Raw genomic sequence first — 14,866 nt, 5'->3', positions numbered from 1 at the left:
GGTTAGTATTCACAAAACAAGTGATCAAGAATCCTTGAGTAAGAACCAAAGGGCTAGGAAGACACTGGTGGATTCAGCCAATCAGAAAGAATTTTGTGGTTTTAAGAAAATCACAAACTTAAGATAAAAGCCCATCTAGCCCAAACTAGTTAGATTCAATAACAGGACTTGACCAAATCACTAATGCGTCTGCTTAATAGGCTAATTGAATATTAAACAATACATCTCAGAGGAGAAGTATTCTGCCATTTTGAACATGGGATGTATGATGAGGGGATTGGAATATGTTTTAAACATATTAAGGAAAAATATGTAGTGGGCATATCAGAAAGATTGTAACCTGGATGAAACACACCAATCTGTTCTCTGAAGGGTGGGACTGTGCCACATGAACAAATATAATGGTTCTCCCACTTCTGTACTCAATGTTCCCTCTTCCTGAAGAAGAGTGGGATCCATTTCTGGCCAGAAATGTTAAGGCGATTCCTTAAGATTCTCCTTTAATTAATTTTCCTTTATATCTGATTTTCAGTTTCAAGAGTGTTATTTCTAACAATTTTGGCATCCAATATGAGGTTTGACTCACAGACCTCAGATGGAGTAAGGTAAGACTCACTGGAAAAAGTGCTACCATTGATTTCAATGCTCTTTGGAGTTGAATCCCATTCTTTTTCGAACTTGCAACTTCAAACCACAAACCTTGAGATACCCTGAAGAATTTTAATGACCTAGGGAACTACCAGGGCTAGCTACGGTCGTATCCCTCACTAGTCTATTCTCTTGGAGTTTATGCTGGTGCCCCAACATCTTCTGCATAGTCTCCTTCCCGGCATTTCTGGCATAGAGAGTGGGATAGTCATTGATTCACAGACCTGCAGCAGGATACCTGGGTCCAAAATTCTTCTATCCTCCCCCACCTCCGCCCCCCAGAGTCCTAAAGTCCACCAAGTTCTTAAAGCCCTTTAGACAAACTTAAGCTGTTTTCTGCTATCTTAAATTTTGGGACTGTGTGTGTTTGTGAACGTATTTATCTTGGTATAAGATTTTAGAAATATGTAGGCATTTATATTGAAGTATTGCTAGAAGTTTAAATCTGTATTTGATTTGAAGTTAAAAAAATTCAACATTGAAACAAAATTCTCTGGTATTCTAAAAAGGTCACATGTTTGCATTTCCTAATTAGATGAAGTATATTTAAACTGCCATGTTACTTTCTAAATTGTATATTTCTAAATTGTAAATTGTAATTTGTAAAAATTTTATGAACTATGCTGTAACATTTTGTCTGCCCTGCTGGATATGTGGTATAAATTTTGTGAAATTTGGTCCAAAGTTATTTAGAATATCAATCTTAAGGTTTATCTTGTCTTCTCCCTTTAACACAGAAATAAAAGCAAGGAAATTTGGCATATGTGTAATTGCAGAACTAATTATACCTAGGTTTGGATTGGTAGAGAATAGTAATTCTGACAATGAAACAACTATTTGGTGTGAAAAAAAAAAAACCTGTTGTCATATTTTTATTTGTCCCAAAAGCAAGAATAAACCTGTTGGAAAGAAATTTAATTTTTAAATTAGATCTAGAGATAAAAGTGGTATAGGAATGACTGGCTATTATGAGCATAATAATAATATTATGACATATTATTAAGCTCATAAAGTTATCAAATTGTGCATACCCTTTGACCCAGTAGTTTTTCTACTGGGATTATATTCCAAAGAGAACTTAAGGGAGGGAAAGAGACCAACATGTACAAAAAATGTTTGTGGCAGCCCTTTTTGTATTTGTTAAGTACTGAAACCTATAAAGATATTAGACCAGAAGTTTGGATAGGAGAAGGGAATTGTGGAGAAATAAAAGTTCATCCAATAAAAATTAAAGAATTCTTAGGCTGTAACATGTGTTGGATAGTATCCTAACCCAATGGAGGGAAGGAAAGGACTACAACCGATTATTGATTAACTATTAGAGGAAGAGCCTGAGAAATTAGAATGGTTAAAAGAGGAGAAGGAAAATGTTTGAACAGCTAAAAGCTGCCTCTGATTACAGCCCCAGTATTGGCCCTGCCTACTTTTAACAAACTTTTCCATCTGTTTATTACTGTAAATAAAGGAACTGCCTTGGTGGTTTTAAGTCAGTTGTGGGCTAGAGGAAGGTAACCTATTGTCTTCTTATCTGACTGAAGTACTTGATCTGCTCTCAAGGAGCCTTGGCCTTTTTGGTAGCAAAAAATCAAAAATTGGCTTTTGGGAGACCATTGATAGTAAGTACCCCACATCAAGTTAGGAAAACCTAAACCAGAGGGCAGATTGTTGCCTTGCTGATTCAAGAATGTTAAAATATGAATCATTATTGCTGGAAAAAAAGATGACTTGGTTTTAAGCACTGAAAACTGTAAATCCAGCCATCTTTCTACAGAAAAGTGAATCAAGTCAGACTGAACTTACAACAAATAAAGGGGAAAAGAGAAATCTCACTAAGAATCTTCCTAAGTAATCAAGTTGATTTCACTGAAATGCCACAAATCAGGAAACTTAAACATCCAACACAAACCCAAAAAGTAAACAATGAACCCAGAAATGCCAGAATCTCATGGGACCTAGGCATGCCCACCCATCACTGGGAGTGAGTCAGCTACATCCATCAGAATTGATCATTGTATAGTCTTCTTGTTATCATGTATAATGATCTACTGGTTCTGCTCATTTCATTTAGCAGAATTGGGAGTCCAATGAAATTTTAGAATTTCAAGTTTAGTGTTTGACTGGGGGGTTTTAATTTGTTCCTTTTCTAGTATTTTTAGTTGCAAGCCCAATTCATTGACCTTCTCTTTCTCTATTTTATACAAATAGGCCTCTAGAGATATGAAATTTCCCCTTATTACTGCTTTGGCTGCATCCCATACATTTTGGTATGATGTCTCATTATTATCGTTTTCTTGGGTGAAGTTATTAATTATGTCTATGATTTGCTGTTTCACCCAATCATTCTTTAGTATGAGATTATTTAGTTTCCAATTATTTTTTGGTCTACTTCCCCCTGGTTTTTTGTTGAATGTAATTTTCATTGCATCGTGGTCTTAAAAGGATGCATTTACTATTTCTGCCTTACTGCATTTGAGTTTGAGGTTTTTATGTCCTAATATATGGTCAATTTTTGTATAGGTTCCATGAACTGCTGAAAAGAAAGTGTATTCCTTTCTGTCTCCATTACATTTTCTCCAGAGATCTATCATATCTAACTTTTCTAGTATTCTATTTACCTCTTTGACTTCTTTCTTATTTATTTTGTGGTTTGATTTATCTAATTCTGAGAGTGCAAGGTTAAGATCTCCCACTATTATAGTTTTACTGTCTATTTCTTCTTGCAGCTCTCTTAATTTCTCTTTTAAGAATTTAGATGCTGCCCCACTTGGTGCATATATGTTTAATATAGATAGTGCTTCATTATCCATGCTACCTTTTAGCAAGATATAGTGCCCTTCCTTATCTCTTTTAATTAGATCAATTTTTGCTTTAGCTTGATCTGAGATCAGGATGGCTACTCCTATTTTTTGACTTCACCTGAAGCATAGTAGATTTTGCTCCAACCTTTTACCTTTAACCTGCATGTATCTCCCCGCTTCAGGTGTGTTTCCTGTAAACAACATATTGTAGATTCTGGCTTTTAATCCATTCTGCTAACCGCTTCCTCTTTATGGGGGAGTTTACCCCGTTCACATTTATGGTTAGAATGACCAATTCTGTATTACTTGCCATCTTGTTAACCCCGGTTTATGCTTTTCTCCCTTCTTTCCCCTTTACTCCCCTTCCCAGTATTAAGCTTGTGAACACCACTTGCTTCTCACAGCCCTCCCTTTTTAGTATCCCTCCCCCCGCCTTAGAGTTCCTCCCTCTATCTTACCCCTTTCCCTCCCAGTTTCCGTATTTCCTTCCACTTAGCTTATTCCTTCCCTTTTCACTTTTCCCTTCTCAATTTTGAATGAGGTGGGAGAAGTTTCACCATAGATTGAATATGTCTTAAGATTTTTCACTTAAAGCCAATTCTGAAGGCAGTAAGATACCCACTATATTCATCCCCCTCCATTCTTTCTCTCAGACATAATAGGTTTCCTATGCCTCTTCATGAGATGTACTACCCCCATTTTACCCTTTTTCTGGTACAATGTCCTTTCCACATCAGTTTCTAGAACAAGGTATACATGTATTCTTTATATATCTATATAGCCGAAATATAGTTCCCAAGATTAATCTTTACCTTTTTAGATTTCTTTTGAGTTCTATATTTGTAGATCAAACTTTTTGTTAAGTTCTGGCTTTTTCATCAAAAATAGGTGAAATTCGCTTACTTCGTTGAATGTCCATCTTCTTCCCTGGAAAAAGATGCTCATTCTCGCTGGGTAAGTTATTTTTGGTTGCATACCAAGTTCCTTAGCCTTTCGGAATATCATATTCCAGGCCCTTCGATCTTTTAATGTGGATGCTGCCAGATCCTGGGTAATCCTTATTGTGGCTCCTTGATACTTGAATTGGGTTTTTCTAGCTGCTGGCAATATTTTTTCCTTCATCTGAGAGTTCTGGCATTTGGCGACTATATTCCTTGATGTTTTGATTTTAGGATCCCTTTCAGTGGGTGATCGATGAATCCTTTCAATGTTTACTTTTTCCTCTGTTCCTATGACTTCTGGGCAGTTCTCTTTGATAATTTCCTGGAAAATAGTGTCCAGGCTCTTTTTTTCATCATGCTTTTCTGGGAGTCCAATGATTCTCAGATTGTCTCTCCTGGATCTGTTTTCCAGGTCTGTTGTCTTCCCCAGAAGGTATTTTACATTCTTTTCCATTGTTTGATTTTTTTGGATTTGCTTGACTGATTCTTCTTGTCTCCTCAAGTCATTCAATTCCAATTGTTCAATTCTGATTTTCAGTGAAGTATTTTCTTCACTCACTTTTTTAAAATCTTTTTTCTAATTGTCCCATTGAGTTCTTTTGTTCTGTGGAATTTTTTTCCATTCCGCCAATTTTGTTTTTTAGAGAGCTATTTTCTGTTTCCAGTTCACCAATCCTATTTTTCAAGGATTTGATTTCTTTATCCACTCTCTCTTTAACTGACTTCTCCAGGCTCTTTTGCCAAGCCTCCCTCTCCTTTTCCCAAGCCTCCCTCTCCTTTTGCAAAGCCTCACTCTGCTTTTCCCATTTTTCTTCTAGCTCTCTTGTGAGAGCCTTTTTAATTTCCTCCATGAGATTCATCTGGGCTGAGGAACAGATGATCTCCTCCATTGGGGATTCACCTGGAGACTGTCTGTTTTTAGTCTCCTCAGAATGTAGAGCCTGCTCTCTATCTGTATAGAAGCTGTCAAGGGTTAAAGTCCTCTTCAGTTTCTTGCTCATTCTGTCTAATAATCAAAGAAAAACTAGCAAAGAAAAAAAGAAAAAACTGGAGTCTTTCTTTGGGGGAGGGGCTGGGTGGTGTTACCGAGCTTACTCTACAGATTGCAGGTGACAGCAGTGAAGCACTAGCCCAACTGTGCTGCGCCTGCGCTCTGAGATCCGAGAGCGTGCTGAGTCACTGTGGGGGAGGGGGGGGGCGGGGGCAGCCAGGTCCCGAGAGACTCCAGCTGTTTGGGGTTATATTCTTCACCCCCGGTGTTTTTAGCTTCTCTGCTGGGCTGCTGACTTGCTGCCAGGGCAAAGTATCCAGTCCTGTAGCGAAGCTCTCCCCACAGAGATGGCTGCGATCACTCCCCACCCCCTCTCCAGTCTGCTCCCATGCTCTCACTGCTGCTGCCCGCTGCCTGCGCCCGATCTAAAACCGTCCCAGCCCTCCAGTAAAAACAGACCTTTCTTGGAGAATCTCAAGGATGGCTTCTCTTGGTAACTATTTGTGGGGTTTTTTTCAGTCAAGCATTAATTCAGAGGCTTGTAATGAAATGGATAGTGAGAGAAAGTGCGGAGCTACGCAGCTGTGTGCCTCCTCTCTGCCATCTTAACTGGAAGTCCAACTTAAATGAAATAGAAAAATACCTCCAGAAATATAGCTTGCCCAAACTAACAGAGGAAGAAGTAAATATCCTAAACAGTCCCATCTCAGAAAAAGAAATAGAACAAACTATCAATCAACTCCCTAAGAAAAAATCCCCAGGACCAGATGGATTTACATGTGAATTTTACCAAACATTTAAAGAACAATTAACTCCAATGCTAAATAAACTATTTGAAAAAATAGGGATTGAAGGAGTCCTACCAAACTTCTTTTATGACACAGACATGGTACTGATACCAAAACCAGGTAGGCTGAAAACAGAGAAAGAAAATTATAGACCATTCTCCCTAATGAATATTGATGCAAAAATCTTAAATAAAATATTAGCAAAAAGATTACAGAAAATCATCCCCAGGATAATACACTATGACCAAGTAGGATTTATACCAGGAATGCAGGGCTGGTTCAATATTAGGAAAACTATTAGCATAATTGACTATATCAATAACCAAACAAACAAAAACCATATGATCATCTCAATAGATGCAGAAAAAGCATTTGATAAAATCCAACATCCATTCCTAATAAAAACACTTGAGAGCATAGGAATAAATGGACTTTTCCTTAAAATAGTCAGGAGCATATATTTAAAACCATCAGTAAGCATCATATGCAATGGGGAAAAACTGGAACCTTTCCCAGTAAGATCTGGAGTGAAGCAAGGTTGCCCACTATCACCATTATTATTCAATATTGTATTAGAAATACTAGCCTCAGCAATAAGAGTCGAGAAAGATATTAAAGGAATTAGAATAGGCAATGAGGAAACCAAACTATCACTCTTTGCAGATGATATGATGGTATACCTAGAGAACCCCAGAGATTCTACTAAAAAGCTATTAGAAATAATTCATAATGTTAGCAAAGTAGCTGGCTACAAAATAAATCCCCATAAATCCTCAGCATTTTTATACATCACCAACAAAACCCAACAGCAAGAGATACAAAGAGAAATTCCATTCAGAATAACTGTTGATACCATAAAATATTTGGGAATCTATCTACCAAAGGAAAGTCAGGAATTATATGAGCAAAATTATAAAAAAGTCTCCACACAAATAAAGTCAGACTTAAATAATTGGAAAAATATTAAGTGCTCTTGGATCGGCTGAGCGAACATAATAAAGATGACAATACTCCCTAAACTAATCTATTTATTTAGTGCTATACCAATCAGACTTCCAAGAAAATATTTTATTGATCTAGAAAAAATAACAACAAAATTCATATGGAACAATAAAAAGTCGAGAATCTCAAGGGAATTAATGAAAAAAAAATCAAATGAAGGTGGCCTAGCTGTACCTGATCTAAAATTATATTATAAAGCAACAGTCACCAAAACCATTTGGTACTGGCTAAGAAATAGATTAGTGGATCAGTGGAAAAGGCTAGGTTCACAAGACAGAATAGTCAACTATAGCAATCTAGTGTTTGACAAACCCAAAGCCCCTCACTTCTGGGAAAAGAATTCATTATTTGATAAAAACTGCTGGGATAATTGGAAATTAGTATGGCAGAAATTAGGCATGGACCCACACTTAACACCATATACCAAGATAAGATCAAAATGGGTCCATGACCTAGGCATAAAGAACAAGATTATAAATAAATTAGAGGAACATAGGATAGTTTATCTCTCAGACTTGTGGAGGAGAAAAAAATTTGTGACCAAAGATGAACGAGAGACCATTACTGATCACAAAATAGAAAATTTTGATTACATCAAATTAAAAAGCCTTTGTACAAACAAAACTAATGCAAACAAGATTAGAAGGGAAGCAACAAACTGGGAAAACATTTTCACAGTTAAAGGTTCTGATAAAGGCCTCATTTCCAAAATATATAGAGAACTGACTCAAATTTATAAGAAATCAAGCCATTCTCCAATTGATAAATGGTCAAAGGATATGAACAGACAATTTTCAGAGGATGAAATTGAAACTATTACCACTCATATGAAAGTGTTCTAAATCATTATTGATCAGAGAAATGCAAATTAAGACAACTCTGAGATACCACTACACACCTGTCAGATTGGCTAAAGATGACAGGAAAAAATAATGATGAATGTTGGAGGGGATGCGGGAAAACTGGGACACTAATGCATTGTTGGTGGAGTTGTGAACGAATCCAACCATTCTGGAGAGCAATCTGGAATTGTGCCCAAAAAGTTATCAAATTGTGCATACCCTTTGATCCAGCAGTGTTTTTATTGGGCTTATATCCCAAAGAAATACTAAAGAAGGGAAAGGGACCTGTATGTGCCAAAATGTTTGTGGCAGCCCTATTTGTAGTGGCTAGAAACTGGAAAATGAATGGATACCCATCAATTGGAGAATGGCTGGGTAAACTGTGGTATATGAATGTTGTGGAATATTATTGTTCTGTAAGGAATGATCAGCAGGATGAATACAGAGAGGACTGGCGAGACTTACATGAACTGATGCTAAGTGAAATGAGCAGAACCAGGAGATCATTATACACTTCGACAACAATATTGTATGAGGACATATTTTGATGGAAGTGGATTTCTTTGACAAAGAGACCTGAGTTTCAATTGATAAATGACAGACAGAAGCAACTACACCCAGAGAAAGAACACTGGGAAACGAATGTGAACTATCTGCATTTTTGTTTTTCTTCCCGGGTTATTTATACCTTCTGAATCCAATTCTCCCTGTGCAACAAGAGAACTGTTCGGTTCTGCAAACATATATTGTATCTAGGATATACTTCAACATATCCAACATATATAGGACTGCTTGCCATCTAGGGGAGGGGGTGGAGGGAGGGAGGGGAAAAATCGGAACAGAAATGAGTGCAAGGGATAATGTTGTAAAAAAATTACCCTGGCATGGATTCTGTCAATATAAAGTAATTATTAAATAAAAAAATTTTTAAAATGGTATGTATAAATTGGGATTATTTTTTGGTGTAATTTTTAATATAAATTTCAAGAACAATATCATATCTAACCTTTTTTGTTTGTTTGTTTGTTTTTGCACTCATATGCTTTCTACTCTTGTTATGATCATTTGTTTACCAAAAATACTTTAATAGTCAGGTAGAGACTGAAGAGAAACAGACTTTAGAAAAACTTTTTATTTCTCTTAAATGAAGTAAAAATGAATAAATGATTTATAATAGTTCTTTTCACTTGCAAGATCTCTAAAGTCTTAAAAAAGCAATTTCCACAAAGCATATGCCATCTTAAAAAAACAATTTCAGCATTGCATAAGTGCACTGAAACAAAAACATGCAACACCACTGTCTCTTGAAAAAATTTGCATTAAAAATTCAAAATATTCACAAAACTGTTTCTCTTGTGCTATTCCAGGAGGCCAAAACACAAAAAATAATGTACTCAGTGCTATTTTATTGCTTCTAATTTCCATAAGTAATAAAGAACAAAAGATGCCTCTGACTTCATCTGTCTGCTAATGTTTAGAGCAGAGTACCTGCCCAAAAAATGCATAAAAATTAAATGAAAGAGATTGAGGAAAACTAATAATCAACAACAAAAAAGCAATCCAAGAAAAACAAGAAGTTTATGAAAAGAAAGAAAACCTACCAAGTAGAAAAGAAGATTCAAGATTTTAAGGAACTAAATGACCCTTTAAAAATAAAATGGGGGTGGAGGGAATGGAACCAAGATAGCAGAAAGTAGACAGGTCTGTGCCTGAGTGCTTCTTACCTTCCTTCAGAATCAACACCAGATCAAGCCTTGAACCAGTTTTGGATTGAAAGAATCCACAAATATTTGGAGTGAAACAAATTTCCAGAGAACATATTTTGGAAGAATTTTAGGAAAGGTCTGTCTCCATTGGGCAGGCTAGAAGGCAGCCCAGTACAGGCTCAGGATAGGGACTAATGGCAGAATGACTTCTGCATATCTGGGGACTCTACTGGGAGAGTCTTAGCCAACATATGGCAACATTGGCTACTCTGTCCTGCTTCAGAATAGAGTGGATCAGCAGACTAGTCATGAGACCTCCAATAAAAGGGAAATAGTGAGACTCTGAACCCCAGCATAGGGCCACATCCACACAGCACTGGAAGGAAGCCAGCAGCCCCAGCCCCAGGGGAGCACGAAGCCTCTATCGCTTCTAGAGGAAACTCAGGACAATCTCCCCTTTGTCCTAAGACCAGATCTCAACCTGTAAAAATGAGCAAAAAAACAAAAAGAACTCTGACAATAAATAGCTCTTATGGAGACAGGGAAAAACAGACTTCAAACCCTGAGGAAAATAAGGGCAAAATGTCTCCAGATGAAGCCTCAAAGAGTGATAAGTTGGTCTCCAACTCAAAAGGCTCTTGGAAGAATTCAAAAATTATCCTAAATGAGTTAGAAGAAAAACAGGGATAGGAAATGAGAACTTTAGAAAAGGAAACACAGAAATTGTCTCAAGAAAACCACTCCTTCAAAAATAGATTTGGTAAAATAGAAAAAGAGAATAATTCCCTGAAAGCAGAATTGGTAAAATGAAAAAAAAAATCCAAGAAGGAAAACAAATCATTTAAAAGTTCAATTGGCCAAATTCAAAAGGAAATAAAAAAGTTAACTGAAGAAAATAACTCACTAAAAATCAGAATTTAACAAATAGAAATGAATCACTCAATGAAACATCAAGATTCAGTCAAACAAAACAAAAAGAAAAGAAAAAAAATAGGAGAAAATATAAAATACCTCATTAGAAAAACAACTGACTTGGAAAAGAGATCCAGGAAAAACAATCTAAGAATTATTTGATGACCAGAAAACCATAATAAAAACTAAAATTGGGCAAGGATAAGCCAATGAAATTAATAAGAGACTCAGATATAAAACAAAATATTAAGAATGACAAACTGGAAAAGAATGCGAGACATTTCATCTAAAAAACTAATCTGGAAAACAGATAAAGAGAGACAAAAAGAATAATCATATCACTTGAAAGCTTTGATCAAAAAGCAAAAAGAATCTTGGTATAATAATATAAGAAAAAAAATTAATTGTCTTGAAGAACAAAAAAGAAAAGTAAAAATAGGAAAAAATCCATTGATGACCTACAAGGAAAATATATACATAGCCAAATTCCAAAACCCTGAGGTCAAAAAGAAAAGATTACACAAGCAACAAGAAAAAAAAATTAAAATATGGCAGACCCACAATTAGAATCATATAAGTCCTAGCAACAACGACATTAAAAGACCGTATGTAGGTCTTGAAACAATGTATATCAATGTATATCAAAGAGCAAAAGACTTAGGGTTGTGGTTGAAAATAGATTACCTAGCAAAGTTAAACATAATCCTGATGGGGAAAAATGATATTAAATAAATTGTTAGAATAGGATTTTGTTGCAACAAGGCCTGAACTTAATAGAAAATTTGACATATAAGATCCAAAGAAATATGAAGTAAACACAAGACTAATTATAAGGGTCTCAGTAAGGACAAACTTTATGTTTTATACATGGAAATAAAAATCATTTGTCTAAGATTGTCATTAGTAATTAGATAGTTCAGAAGAAATATTGGGGTAGAATTAAGTGTGCTAAGATTCTAAAAAGCAAAACTATAAAGGAAAAGGGGAAAAAAAGTGATAGTTATATGAATGAGGTACAAGAGGAATAACTGACGCAAAGAAATTAAATTTGGAGAATGGCTAGTAATTCTGAAACTCTGTTCTCATCAGGAATGGGATAAATATATAACTATAAAATTAGAAGGGTATAAAAATCTTCTAAATGTATAAATAAAAGGGGGAGAGAATAGGAAAAAGAAAGGTATGGTAAGGTCTGCAGATTAATGGAAATATTGGAAGACAGAGAGGGAAAGTGCAAGAAAATAAGAGGAGGATCCTTGGAAGGGGCATAGGTTAAGTAATAACATGAAAAGGTAGTGAATGGAAATAAGGCAGATGTCTAAGTAAGGATGGGAAATGAGATACATACAAACATAATAATGATCAAGAGTAGAATTTTATTTTTTAAAAAGCAGAGGTAGTAATCACTGATCTCAGACATCATTAAAGCCAAATTAGATTTAATCAAAAAAGAAAAATTAGGGAAACTACACTGTATATGATCCATATTAGTTCCTATTGTTTTAGACTATCTAAAATAATTAGACAGTACAAAGTTGAAATATTACTGTGGTGTAGGATATGATGAGTTGATGGATTAGAAATATATGGAAAGACTTGGAGTTATGGAAAAAGAGGCAACAAGATTGTATGATGATCAATTCTGATGCACCTGGCTCTTTTCAGTAATGAGATGATTCAAACCATTTCCAATGATCTTCTGATAATGAGAGTCATCTACACCCAGAGAGAGGATTGTGGGAACTGAGGGTGGATCACAACATAGCATTTTCACTCTTTTTCTTGAATTTTATTTTTTCTCATTTTTTTTTATTTTTGATCTGATTTTTCCTGTGCAGTAAGATAATCGTATAAATATGCATACCTATATTGGATTTAACATGTATTTTTTATCATGTTTAACATATATTGGATTACTTGCCATCTAGAGGAGGGGGGTGAGGGAAAAGTGGGAAAATTTGGAATACAATGTTTTTCAAAGATCAATGTTGAAAAGTTATCCTTGCATATATTTTGAAAATAAAAAACTTCAATAAAAAGAATAGTTTATAAAAGGTGAACAATATTTTCTTTTTGACAGGTTCTGCTAATTTGAAAGATGAAAGAAATCCCACAGATATCATTTTCCTAAATATTAGAAAAGCATTTAACAAGGTCTCTTTTGATATTCTTGTGCAAAAGTTAGAGATGAGGAATAGCTAATAGAAAAATTAGATGGATTTACAATTAATTGAGTGGAAGGGGGACCAAATGGAATAATTTTTGATAGTAGCTTAGAATATAGGATTCCACATAAGATCTCAGTTTTTGCTAAAGCATGTATCTTATTCTAGTGGCAGGGTATATAGAGCACTGGGCCTGGAGTCAGAAAGACTTAGTTTCAAATCCAGCCTCAGACATTTAGAAGCTGAGTGACCATAGGTGAGACAACCTTTATTTTCTCAGTTTCCTCAAGTATAAAATGGAGATAATAACAACACTTCTCCCAAGGTTGTATCAAATGAAACATTTTTAAAAAGCACTCAAAACAGCACCTGATAAGTAATTTTGTTGTTGTTGAGTGATTTTTAGTCAAATCTGACTGGTTGTAGCCTCATTTGCGGTTTTCTTGAAAAAGATACTAAAGTGTTTTGCCTTTTCCTTCTTCAGCTCATTTTATAAACCAGGAAACTAAGACAAGTAGAATTAACGAACATGAGTCTTCCTAAGTGCAGGCTCAGTACTCCATCCACTATTCCACTTAGTTGCCCTTAATACTTAATTATTGTTGTTTGTCCTTTCTTTTTTTTTTTTATTTGTTCTTCATTCTTTTTCTTTTCTTTTTTATTAAGGCTTTTTATTTTTCAAAACATATGCATGGACAATTCTTCAACATTAGGCCTTGCAAAACCCTTTGTATCAATTTCCCCCACACCATCCCCTAGATGACAAGTAGTCCAATATATATTAAATATGGTAGAAATATATGTTAAATCCAATATTGACATATATATTTATACAATTATTGTGACACACAAGAAAACAAGAAAGCAAAATAAAATGCAAGCAAACAACAAAAACAGTGAAAATGCTATGTTGTGAGCAACACTCAGTTCCCACAGTCATTTCTTTGGGGATTGATGACTCTCTTCATGACTGAACAATTGGAAATGGTTTGAATCATCTCATTGTTGAAGAAAGCCATGTCCATCAGAATTGATCATCTGATAATTTTGTTGGTGCCATGTATAATGATCTCCCAGTTCTACTCATTTAACTTAACATGAGATCATGTAAGTCTCTCCAGGCTTCTCTGAATTCATCCTGCTGGTCGTTTCTTATGGAACAATAATATTCCATAAGATTCACATACCGTAATTTATTCAGCCATTCTTCAATTCATGGGCATCCATTCAGTTTCCAGTTTCTTGCCACTACTAAAAGTGCTGCCACAAATATTTTTTTACACATATGGATCCCTTTCCCTGCTTTAAGATCTCTTTGGGATTTAAGCCCAGTAGAAACAATAACAATGTATGTGTTCCAGTTTTCCCACATCCCCTCCAACATTCATTATTATCTTTTCTTCTCATTTTAGCCAATTTGAGAGGAGTGTAGTGGTATCTCTGAGTTGTCTTAATTTGTACTTCTCTGATCAGTAGTAATTTAGAGCACCTTTTCATATGACTAGAAATAGTTTCAATTTCTTCATCTGAAAATTGTTTGTTCATGTCCTTTGACCATTTATCAATTGAAGAATGGCTTGAATTATTAAAAAATTTGATTCAATTCTCTCTATATTTTAGAAATTCTAGTACTTTAGAACCTTTGAATGTAAAAATGTTTTCTCAGTTTATTCCCTTCTAATTTTGTCTGCATTAGATTTGTTTGTACAAAACCTTTTTAAACTTAATATAACCAAAATTATCTATTGTGATCAATAATAATCTCCAGTTCTTCTTTGGGCACAAATACTTTCCTCCTCAGATCTGAGAGGTAAACTATCCTATGTTCTTATAATTTGTTTATAATATTCTTTATGTCTAGATCATGAACCCATTTTGATTCTTTCTTGGTATACTGTGTTAGGTGTGGGTCAGTGTCTAATTTCTGCCTTTCTAGTTTCCAATTTTCCCAAAAGTTTTGTCAAATAGTTAGTTCTTATTCCAAAAACTGGGTCTTTGCATTTGTCAAACACTAGATTGCTATAGTTATTGACTATTTTGTCCTATGAGCCTACCCTATTCCACTGATTAACT

Source organism: Antechinus flavipes, chromosome 2 (genome assembly GCF_016432865.1).
Source record: "Antechinus flavipes isolate AdamAnt ecotype Samford, QLD, Australia chromosome 2, AdamAnt_v2, whole genome shotgun sequence".
NCBI classification, from domain to species: domain Eukaryota; kingdom Metazoa; phylum Chordata; class Mammalia; order Dasyuromorphia; family Dasyuridae; genus Antechinus; species Antechinus flavipes.
Note: the sequence above shows the minus strand (reverse complement) of the source record.